This window comes from Chinchilla lanigera, unplaced genomic scaffold, assembly GCF_000276665.1.
Source record: "Chinchilla lanigera isolate Chin_1 unplaced genomic scaffold, ChiLan1.0 scaffold00070, whole genome shotgun sequence".
Taxonomy (NCBI): Eukaryota; Metazoa; Chordata; class Mammalia; order Rodentia; family Chinchillidae; genus Chinchilla; species Chinchilla lanigera.
In genome coordinates, this window is record NW_004955471.1 from 5480856 (window position 1) to 5493470 (window position 12615).

Genomic DNA, 12615 nt, shown 5'->3' on the forward strand with positions numbered 1-12615 from the left:
CAGCTCTCATGACCCCAGTCCATAAGACCTCTGACTCCTCGGGTTTAGTCTGCATTCTCATGTTCTCCGAGTCCTTGTTCAGCAGCTGCTCCTCCGCTGACTCTGGACCTTTCTGGTTCTCAATGGCAGGAGCAAGACTGGCCGTTGTATGGCAAGTATTCCCAGGGGTTTCTCCATGTTTGAATGATTCACACACGTCCGTGGGTGGGCATCTGCAGCCGGTGCATGGTGGGCCAATTGTGTCATTGTTTCTCTGTGTCGTGGTAGTTCTCAATTAAGCGGCGGCGGCCGGGCTGAGGGCCGGTGCACAACAGCGCTCGCCGCCACGTGGCTTTCCCTGTGCCAGGGGCCCTCCTTCCGGGCGCCTACGAGGCAGGGAGCGAGCCAGTCGGAAGATCAGCACTCCCCGCCCATGGAGAAATTGCTTCTTTAAAAGGAGCATTCTTTTAAATGAAGCAAAAATCAGAAGTAACTAGTACCAACATTAACTAAATGGTTACAACTCCACGACCATGAAAACTGTCCTGATTCAGGTACTGGACAATTTCTGCTATGCCCTGAATGCACCTGAGTCTTGCCTGGCAAACAACCAAGGAACACCTGAGAAACCTTTCTTAAACAATTCAAGCAAATTTACATTTTCTCATTTATATCCTCACTATAGTTATAGTACATAACTTACTGTACTTGTTATGGTGTATTGAAAATGATTTTTACTTTTATTTTATTATAGTCATAGAGGGGACAACAGCTAGGCCACTGGGACAGGGATATGGGAGTGTGGTACTTCCTAGCACAATGTCCCTACTGGAAGACATGGGGTGGTGGCCTGGTTCCACTGAAAACCCGCTGTGACAGGTGATAGGACTGACACCTTGAGACCATGGTTAGCACTGGTCACCACCTCCTTCTATTACAGGGACCCAAGTTAGACAGAAATTAATATACAATCAGAAAGAGACTAGGCCTTCAAGGAAGTCAGCACAAAAAAATAAAGACATCAGAATCGTGGCTCCAGGCCTCAAGATGATGACACAATGGCCAGGCCTACCTGCCTCCCTAAGGTATCAACAGTAACTTGGAATTAGCACCACCTGGCCCAGTGAGTCCAGACAGGCATGAGATACCCAGGTGGGTGACCAGAGCATCTGGATCCATCTCCTTCCAAAAATTCCTTTGTTCTTTCCATGTACCCCTACGATGTGACTCATTTCCCTATTGGATCAGTATTAGCTAAGGAGCTACACTTGTAATCCTATAGGTTAATTATAGTCTGACCCAGTTGTGACTTTGCTGTATAAATTACCCTGACAAAGGGCCTCTGTGGCCACCCACTGGGGCCCTTCCTGGAAATCCAGGAGCTATTCTCTTCTCATTTCCAATAAAACTCTCCGAACTTCTTCCTTTGGTTCACAACTTCATTCCTCAATGTCATGAGACCACAAACTCCACACATTTGACATCTAACAAGTTGGAAGTTATATTTCTCCTACATTGTTTCTCCCTAGTTTTACTCCTCTGATTCATTTTTTAAGTGTTCTAACTACTATTCAGAACTTTTTGAACAAAGCCCTCAAATTTTTTATCCATCTATCTCTAGAGCCTAGGAAACCTAACACAAAAGAATGTCTTCAACTACTGTGAATTGCAGAAATGGTTCCTGAAGTTATAGTCAACTCCTGTGTTTTAACAGATAAATAGTTTTAACCTGGTACACACCTCACTATTTCCTACTATTTTGTCACTAAGCAGCTCTCTAGTATCCAGCAGCTGATGCGGAATTTCATACAGGATTTAATGGTGTTACAAACTGAACTGGGTCTCACAGCTAGATATTAGTGTTTCTTATTGAATATAAACAATTTCCCAAACTATGAACATCAGACAAAGACACTCTGTGACCATGAAGAACTAACATAAAACAATTCTACTCTAAAACCGTGTCCCAACAGAGACTGTCCAAATAACAAAAATAACCAACCATCCTAAACTCTAACACAAGTAATTTCTGTTTCTTTACAAATTACACCCTTAACCTCAGTCAAGTCTTCCCTACTTCTAGATAATATAATGATGTCTAATCAGAGAACTACCCTTGCTTCCTGGCAGTATTTCATCCAGAAGCTTCCCTTCTTCAACTTCAAAATCACCAAGTACAAGCTCAAATCCTATAAATTCTACTACTGAGATGCCCCTGGCTTCCCCATTCTCCCTTTTCCCTTACTCCAAAGAGTAATAAACCAACTTATTCAACCAAAAACGTAGTCCTGGAAGTAGTTAGTTGGAGAACATTGACAAACACTTTACACAAAGTCAGGAAGAGAAAGAATTGAGCTGAGAAAGGTAGCCATCCTGAGCCTATTTAAAAAGAACCAGAATTAAGGGAATCTCTATTTTAGAGTACTTTTCCATAATAACCTATTTCATGGTGGTAAAATGTTCAATATTCCACAGAGTAGCACCTGTCATATCACAAAGCATCTTACAATCAAAGGTATACAACTGCAGTGAGTAGACAGCTGAAAACTAATTATAGGGTAAAAGCAAGAAAGCAACAGAATCAAACTTAAGATTTGTGTAAGTATTTGAAAACTTAAAAAAAAAAAAAAAAAAAACTTTGCCAGTTTCTATCACCATTATTTGTACACACACACACACACACACACACACACACCCTCCCATATTTGGGAGGGAAAACAGTTGTTCAAGCTAAACTCACTGAGTATAATGTTGCTAATGATATGCTTGTGGGAAAAGTAAATATCTAAGAATGAAGGGTCCTACTGTTGTTTGGTTCCAAAGCCATAAGCCATAAAAAACAGTCTATCCTCCTCACTACAAAGGACTCAAATTATGGCAGTATATGTCATTGGGTTTAAAAGCTTGGAACTCTGAGAATCTGTAACCCTGTGTCACAACTATAATGAGTTATTTTCTCATTGAGAAGAAAATATAAAAATAATGTGCTTGAAAAGAGAATGAAATTCCTGTTTCCCAAACCTTTATATACTGGTTATCTGGAACAGATTAAGAAAAGAGTCTGTATCAGGACGGTCGCTGAAGAATCTGTATCAGGACTGGCCCAGAAGAAGTACTAGAACCCAATCAGTTACAAGAGGGTACTTAAGTGGAAAAAAAAGAAAAATTATGAGGTAATGGCTGGAAATTAAAGTTACCTTTGTTAATTCATGTTACAACACATAGGTAGAAATAGACATATGTGAATGAGTGTACATGTTTTATATATACTTTTATGTTAGACCCATACAAAAATGAATATCTATAAAAATACATACACCATCCCTAGCTAAGTACACTGAAAAAATCTGGAAGGAACAGCATGTTAACACTTAATATGCAGATCATGATTTCCAAATACTGTTTTATATTAAAAGAAAAAAATGACTAGAGATGAGAGGAGAAACATAAAATGAGCTTCAAACCTCTACTTGCGTATTCTAGAAGGTAAGGGAATGCCCAAGAACTTATAGCATATGTCACAAGGGCACAGGAGCTACCTTGAAGGGACTCCCAGTTACCAAACTAGGCATGAGCTGAGCATAAAATAAATAATGATGTAAATGACTATAACCCATCAAATAAAGTAGGAAACCACAAGATCCTATTGATATGAACAAACTAACATAATGAGGAATGGGATATTTAAAGAATTTCAAAGTACTTCCCCACAAAACATTATGAATTAAAAGAAGAAGCATAACTTTGTAACACACAAACCTGGGGCTGGGCTGGTAGCTCTGAGGCAAAGTGCTTGCCTAGCATGCACGAGGCCCCACATTCAAACACAGAAGGAAAGATGGAAGAAAGGTAGCAGAGAGGAGGCAGCAAAGGATGAAGGGAGGGAAACCCAGCAAGCACCACTCTGATCAACTGATCAAAGTTGTCATGAGTATTGAGACAAATCAAAATTAAGAAGAGGGCTGGGAACACAGATCAGTGGTACAGTATGTACTTAGTGTACACAAGGTCCTGGACTTAATTCCCAGTACTACCAGAACTGCTGCTGCTGCTGCTGCTATCACTCCTACTACTGATGATGATGATGATGGTGGTGGTGGTGATGGTGATGATGATGATGATGGTGAATAAGCACCGTGTGATTTTTTTTCCATACCTGTTCTATATTTCTCTTGAAGAAACATAGTCTCTTTCTAATGATGAGAAAATACCAGACCAACCTAAATTCAGAGACTTTCATTTGTGTTAGTTTCAGTTCCTGACAAAGATTTGCTTGCTTGACCCAAGTTTGTCAGGCTCCTAAACCACCTCCCAGGCCTACCTGTGCTTTTCCTTGTGAAACCCAGTTTTAACAAGAACTTTGCTAAGTCCGATTAGCAAGAACCTCCCCTCCAATCCAATCCTCCATAAACATCTAACTAGGTTCTTTATCCTCCAACATCTGCCCAAATAATGCGTGATCACAGGAGTTGTACATCCTTCACCATACACTGATGATACATGAGAAGACAATCACCCAACCAGTAATATTCAACTAGGATCTTCTTATATTGGTTTAACCAGCACCCCTCTTTACCTCTGATGTCTCCTCTGGTAATTTTCTGCCCATCAACCTCTATCCTGCTCCTGTAAATTCCCACTTGTTTATACTGTATACAGAATTGAGTCTGTTCTATGCTGAGGTCTCCTTTCCCTTACTGTATTATTGTGAATAAAATCTGCTTTTGCCACTTTATTTTCCAGCCATTTTTTCTTTGATGTAAGAATAATGTTCTGTCATAAACTTAGAGAAAGCTATGCAACTTTATTTTTCTTAACATAACTTCCTAAAAGTTAATAAAAACGCACCTTAAATGCTGATGCCTATTGCCAATTTGCCTTTGAGAAGGAATAAACAGCTAACACTTCCTTATTATTGGTGAAATTGAATGTGTTTTCTCAATGTACTGGTCACTTCATGAAACATGAAATATAAACGTTTTTATTAGAATGTTTTTCTTTATGACTTATAATCACTAATATGTAACTTTTACCATACATTATAAACCAATTTGAGTGTGCAGTGATTGCCATGCAACATTCTAGAGTCTTCCCCTTAAACCATCTATACTGGTATGATACAGAAAGCAGGAATATTACAAACTGTAATAGGATTCTTACAACACCTAAACTAATGCAAAGCACCTAAGAACAGTAGACCGTCCAGTATTACTTTCCCACATTCCTGCAAAGTACCCCTCTGACTGATCTGCTACAGGTGTATGTGTGCAGTTTATGCTAACCATTTTCATTTCCTTTGCGCCATTCTGTTATGTATGTTACTTACCTACAAAATTCCCCCAAGAAATATAAAAACGTTTCCCTCTCTTCTCCTCCTGAAACCCTTTCTCTTTCCTACTTTCAAAATGAAATGCCAGGTCATCCTAGACCACAGCCTTTCTCCACCACACATACCTACAGGAACCCTGCGAACCTCTCCTGCCATCTCAAGCATCAACCTCCCAGATAACTTCCATTACCAATATTTCTTGGAAAAGATGTTTTGCCCTGGCAGAAAACACCTCACCAATCACCTGCGATCCAGCCATTTTCAAAATGAATCCTAACTCTCTTGCTATCACGCAAGTCTCTAATCACAACAACACCCATAAGCAGTTGTTTTAAGACTGAAATGATATAGGAAGCATGAAGGGATAGGAGTTTGAATGCAGGCTCTGCAATTGACTATGTGACCTTGGGCAAGTTACTTAAGCCCTCTATGCTTTATTTCACTCATCTATATGTTAACAGTGATGCTTAGTTCATATAATTATTTTGAGGATTAAAGTACTTCAAAAGGGCCTGGGCCATAGTAAACAAACAATAAATAATAGCTCTCCTCCCTCAAAATTTGTAAAGAAAATGACCACATTTCACTTTAGTCTGTACTTTAGGCTGAAGATACACCCAACTTCAACATTCTTGATCTGACATAAAGCATAGGTAAAACTGAGGGAAAATCTGAGTAAAGCCTCTATTTCACCTGCTCTCATCACCAACATGAGAGGTCACATGGCCAAGCAGTATATTCCCACTAGCTCCACCATGGATGATACCTCTGATACATGGGTCACAATGGCAACACTCACCCAAGCTGTTTTTCAGGATCTTTACTGTCTCAAACCAGTTGAAAGCACTGACCTTTTACTTGGGCCTGTCCAGGGGGCCAATGAGTGTCCTTCTGACATAAGAGGGCTGAAAACTCTATGCTCAGATCACGCTGACATTCCTGAACTTGCGTCCTCGTAGGGTCATGAAGTCTGACTATGCACGTGCAGACCACTGATTACTTCACCTTTCCCTGTCCCCAATCACCCATCCCTATGCCTCAGGCCACCCCGATTCTCCATCCTATAAATAGCCCCAAACTCTATCATTGGGCAGGCAGATTCAAGATCCAAGACTCCCCTCCTCACAAGATTGGTACCTTGCCCCATGAATAAAGCCAACTTTGCAAATTTGTCAGTTCAGTGACTAGCATGCTGTACATGGGCAAAACAAGCCTGGTTCTGTACGAATGGTCAGCTTTTTTTATTAGCATGTACACGTTTACAGTACTTGAAGATTTCACTCATTGTAGGGAGTTGCTATACTTACAAAACATAACTCTTTCTACTTCCTCTTCCCCTCCCCACTTCCTCAGTACAGGTGAGCTTAAATGATTTTTTGGGGTTTTTTTTTCCGATACCGGGAATCGAACTCACGATGTTGCACTTGCCAGGCAGGCGTTGTGCCTCTGAGCTAAATCCCCAGGCCCTGGGTGAGCTTAAATGAAATGAAGCTTTTAAAGGGTCTTTTAAAAGATTCACTAAAAAAACCAAAACCAAATCTACTGAAAACTGAAAAGGCAAAAAATCAATCCTCAATTTAACTGTTATAAAAGTGGATTTCTGTTTTTCTCATTTATCAAATCGGTATAAAAATTAAACATAGCCAGGAATGTGTAACTCTGGCCACTGTCCCCTAGCAGAAAGCCTCTTTCTAAAGCCCAGTCCCTGCCTCATGGCACCCCCGGAGCTTTCTCAGGCCATTGCAATTGTCCCCGTTCATTCTGCTTCAATGTAGCTTCTCGGTAAGGCGATAAAGTTAAATTCTAGGCATACACAAGCACAGCCAGCATCTACACAGAGGTTTTGTAGGACTAACTGATTAAGAAATAGCAAAGAAATGGGGGCACTTGACCTCCCCAGAAATATGATTGATCTTTAAGACAATATATGATCAATAATTATCAGTTTTGATTACCAGGTCTCAAACATAAAGATCCCGATATCTGAAATACATGAGATAACTACACCTCCCCCAGGCGTGGTTCTGTTGGGAAAGCAGGCAGGGTAGCAATGTGCCGCAGTTAACTTCTGAGTAATTACTCAGCTCACATGCTGGAGTAAGCATTTACTTAGTACAAAATGAATCTAAGTATAATTTACCTATTACTGACTAGTGAAATAGTTTGTTTTGTTTTTTGCCTGATGGTAGTTTTTAATGACTTTTTACTTTCATTACATAATTTTCTCTAAAATGTTTTGATGGCTTTTCTTGAACTTCTATGACGTTAACAGAAAGGAACATGTAGGATCCATTACATGAACATAAAGATGGGAATAAAAATCCCCAAAAAATGTTTGCATGAGGCAGTGGGCAGTAACTGTAAAACAAAATTAGCTTTTACTCTGCTAATTGACCCTAATTTCAATGAGTTAAAATGCACACTAAAATCTGAAATAGAAGGCTGTAAATGAAACAATTACAAAAATTACTTCCTGACACTACCCTCTAAGAAGACATGTTAATTTTCATGCCTAAAAAAAGACATAGCAAAAAGAGATCTAACAAAGTAGTCTACCTAATTTAGAAGATGGTTGGCCAACAAGGATAAATAAATTAACTGGCAATGTTGTAAGAAAAAAAATATCCACATGAGAATAAAATAAATGTATGAGTAATTTCACACCAAGTTGTACTTCACTACTATCAGAAAGAAAATGTAATCCTAAATATATTAAGCATATTTTCAACTCAGATTAAAAAAAAAAACTCATGACAAATTTACTTCATATTAATTTAACATTAAATATTTCCAACAGAGGATCACACATATCCAAGAAGCCAGAAGCAGAAGCTAGTTCTAACATGTGGAAGAATACTGACTTATCTTTTCCTTATCCTTACACTGATAAACTGGCTCTTGCAAACTGACTGGTTTCCAGGCATTCAAAAGAACAAAAAGGAACATGCAAATAGATCATGTGTCTAACATCTATTCAGGGAACAGTCAACTGTTTATTCAACATCCCTCAGGGTCTAAATAACTGATGTCCCTTACAATAAAGAATTATTAAAACAAATACCAATTTTTAATCCCTAAACACTGCTGTATTGTGCGTGTGTGTGTGTGTGTGTGTGTGTCTGTCTGTCTGTCTATCTCTTGGGCCACTTAATTCTGTGCAGGATAGTCTACATGCTCAGTAAAACTCCTCACTAAATAAATGAAACTTTTATTGAATTAATAAAGATAGCCTCTTGGGTTAATACTACATAAAACAGAGACTGTCATGACCTGAATACTTTCCCCTAACATTAAAGAAGACTCTTCTAATTTTTAATGTACATGGCTCTGATAAACAGAATGAAGCCTAGTATTTTACTAACTTGTCAAACTGCTAAGTTTTGCAAAATAGCAAACATTCAGCATATAAATTATTGGAGAACAGATCACTTTATTCCTTTCTTGACTTAGACTCAATTTTTATTTAACCATTTATAAAATGCTTTTGCAGCATGGTAGAAAAATACTATAGCATATTTGAAAAAACAGTAATGGCATAGTAACAAGCAGAAGTACACTATTTACTAGGCAATTAAATCTTTGCAGATGAATAACTTTTAAATTTTCCACACTTTTCTAGATTTAATAAACTTTGTTTTCTCTTTTACTTTCTTTGAAAATATGCATATATGAAAGATACAACTTCTTTAGTGAAGGACTTTTACCACTTAAAGAGAAATTTGCATACAGAGCTAAATCCCCAGCAGCACAGCACCTGCCTAGCAAGCGCAAGGTCGTGAGTTCGATTCCCAGTACCAGAAAAAAAATAAAGAGAAATTTGTATACTGCAAACATGTATTAATAAAAATTTTTAAAATCTTAAAGGGAAGCTACTAGACTATACATTTTTGCTGATATAAAGCTGGAGAGGCTAAGGTAAAATACTTCAATTAAAATTCAAAATCTCAATACTAAAAACATTGTGTACATTATAGATTTAATAATATATACCATTTAACAGCAAATGCAAAAATCCTTAATTTTTAAGCTAAACTATACAATAATTTTAGTGATAATATTTCAACAGAAAAAACTTCAATGTCATGTAAATGTGAGAAATTCTTTAAAACTTTTTACTTTGCATTAATTTTAGACTTGCCCTACAAACCCTCCTCTCCCCTCACTCTATTTCCTCATGCTAACATCTTATATTAAAAAAGTGAGCAACACTAATTCTCTGTCTGTTATCAGTCTATCCAGTCTTAGTTTCTCTTAAGTGGTACTACATGCAATTTAGAAGTCCTACTTTAATATCAATATTTCAAACAGTTTAAACCTTTCTGCTATGAAACTCCTATGTAATGTTTTATATTCACATGGTTTCTTCCACAGAAATTCCCCCCTGTACTAATGAATTATATTATCGAAGTTTTTATGAATTAATAATGTGTTACTGAGTTTCAGCAGTTATTTTTTTTTGGAATACAGTCACACCAAAGTACAAAGAGTGAGGTCTATCGGAACATATATGAACTGCACTTTCATATAAAGAAAATAATCTAAGACCAAACTAAGACTCATACCTAACTTACCCAGATTTTAAAAATAAACTGCCCTGCTCAGAATACTACACAACAATAATCAATTCATCCACAAATTATTTTTTTTGTTGTTTTTGTTTTTTTTTCCGGTACCAGGGATTGAACTCATGACCTTGCGCTTGCTGGGCAGGCGCTGTGCCACTGAGCTAAATCCCCAGCCCCCTACACAAATTATTTTTTTCCCAAATCCTGATGGCACCAAGAGAAGGAAAATAAATTTAATTATTTTTAAGAAAGATATACACAGTTGTGTTTTTTTTTATTTTAAAGAAAAATAACAAAAACAAACACAAAAACAATAAAAACAATACAGAATTTAAGAATAATAATATATAATACAACCACTGCTAATTTTCTATCATCTCTTTTTGAAATTCTACAGTATTTTTTAATGGTAAATAAAGACCCACCAAAGGAAAACAAAAGTCTATCAGTTAAAATAACTGACCAAGAAGACAGAACTCTTCCTAGGGGACAGAGTCCAAGTAAAAAGGAGTACCTACCAAGGTATTAAGGCTAGTGTGGTAAGCAAAAGTATATAAAACAAGGCCATAGACAATAAGAAGTAGGATGACTAAAAAACCGTGATCAGGTGAGATTGTTTTTTCTTTTAAGAAAAAAATGTACGGAATTAATTATCAGTTTAAGTAATAAAATGGAGAAACCATGTAACAGTAATAAGAGCACATGAAAAGAAGAAAAGAAGGATCAGATGTGGAAATCAAAGTAAGTGATTTTTTAAAAAAATATCCACACCAAAAAGATATGGAATAAGTAAAATGACCAGCTGCATGGTAGAGAAGCCTCAGGGTTGATCTCCAGCACCAACAATCAATCAAGGAGGTGAAGGAGAAATAGAAAATAGTCAAAGATTCTACGTAAACATGGAAAAAATCTGTTAACTATTTGAGAAACACCAGAACCACAAATTACAGAACACCCCATAAGAGGGAAAAATGGTGCAGTAGATATATCTCAGGTCAGATCAATAATATACGGTTTTACAGGGGGTTTTTTGGCAAATAAATACAATAGTTTTCAAAATAGCAAATTCTGCATTTCAATATAATGGATTTAATAGACAAAAACTACAATGTCTTCACAAAAAAATGCATAATATTATTTTATGTTAAATGTTATCCAAACATCTCAACCTTCTGTTTCTTATATCTCCTCTGAAAACGGCATGTTTTTTTTTTCAATTGTGTTTTGGAAAACTCTATGATTTAAATTTGGAAGATTATACTTAAAAGTCTTCAGAGAATCCTATTTATTCTGTCCCATAAACTAAAATTAAAGAATAATACATTCAAACTAACAAGAAAATACTGTACTAACTGTACTTTGAACATCTCGAATTGCTGTTTGCTCTGGCAAGTTATTGAGGTATTCATTATTGTTGATTTTTTTTTTTTTTTTTTTTTTTTTGGTACTGGGAATTGAACTCAGGACCTTGCGCTTGCCAGGCAGGCGCTTGTGCCGCTGAGCTATATCCCCAGCCCCATTATTGTTGAATTTAAAAGATGCAAGCAAACACTGTCACAGACATTGCCAACTACTGTATTTTCCCAAAAGGAGCTAGAAAAATAACACTTGATTTTTTACGGACTTTAGGTGGGGGTAAAGGGGCAAAGGTGTGTATATTTAAACCAAACTAGATCACTGAGTTTCTCTGGGATGAGAGGGATACAAGAGATATGATAACTCTACACTTTCCACTCAATTTTTCTCGTAAACCTAAAATTGATCTAAAAAATAGTCTACTAATTTAAAACACTTTTTTGTTAAAATAAAAAAGCAGCACAAAATTCTACAACTACTGCAGCCTTCAGTTTCCAGGTGGCAATTTTTTCATATCTATTTTTCCCTAGAAATAAAACTTACGGGCCAGAGGCACAGCTCAGCGGCACAGCAAGTGCGAAGCAAGTGCAAGATCCTGAGTTCAATTCCCAGTATGCCCCACCAAAAAAGAATATAAATTGTATCCACTTATAAAATTTTGTAAAAGATATTGAAAGTACATTCTGAAAATCAAAACTGCCAGCACAACAACTACATGGAGGTAACCAAGTACCTCAACAGTATACTTCCTTGCTTTTACCATATATAAAAGTATTTCAGAGTTATAAGGTTTATAAAGTCTTACTTTTTGTACTTAACATACTGTGAATATTTTCTCACTAAACATTATGAAGTTTGTGAAGCATTAGTTGCATTTAAAACTTCAAAAAAAATATTTAGGGCTGGGGATTTAGCTGAGTGGCACAGTGCCTGCCTAGCAAGCACAAGGTCGTGAGTTCGATTGCCGGTACCGGAAAAAAAAAAAAAAAATTATTACAAGTGGAAAAAAAAAAAAACAAAACAAGGAAGACTAAAGAAATAAACAGTTGTAATACTGCATCCTTTTTTTGTGAATACCTGACTACAGTACACAGCATAGGGAATAAAAGTCCCTGACTACGGCCTAGAAGCAATGTGAAGTCTGAACCAAAACTCCCTGAGATACACTATTCCGCCAAATAAAAGCAGAACAGCACATAGAAGACAAAGCCTTGAAATGTCCCAAAAGAAGTAAAAACATTATTTCTAATCATAAAATTCACCAAGTCACTCCTTCAAAATTCCTTTATTTTTCCTTAAGTTTATGCTAGAGTCACAAAATGAGTCCTTTGGGGGAGCCCTGGCTTGTGTTTATAAAACAAAACATCTGATGATGATAACATCCCC

General features: G+C 37.0%; 1 protein-coding gene across 1 annotated transcript in view; it reads right to left on the reverse strand.

Moving 5' to 3' along the window:
• The window catches only part of Lrba (LPS-responsive vesicle trafficking, beach and anchor containing), a gene marked incomplete at its 5' end in the record, with an annotated part of 597162 nt that overhangs the window by 428321 nt on the left and 156226 nt on the right, over positions 1–12615 (reverse strand).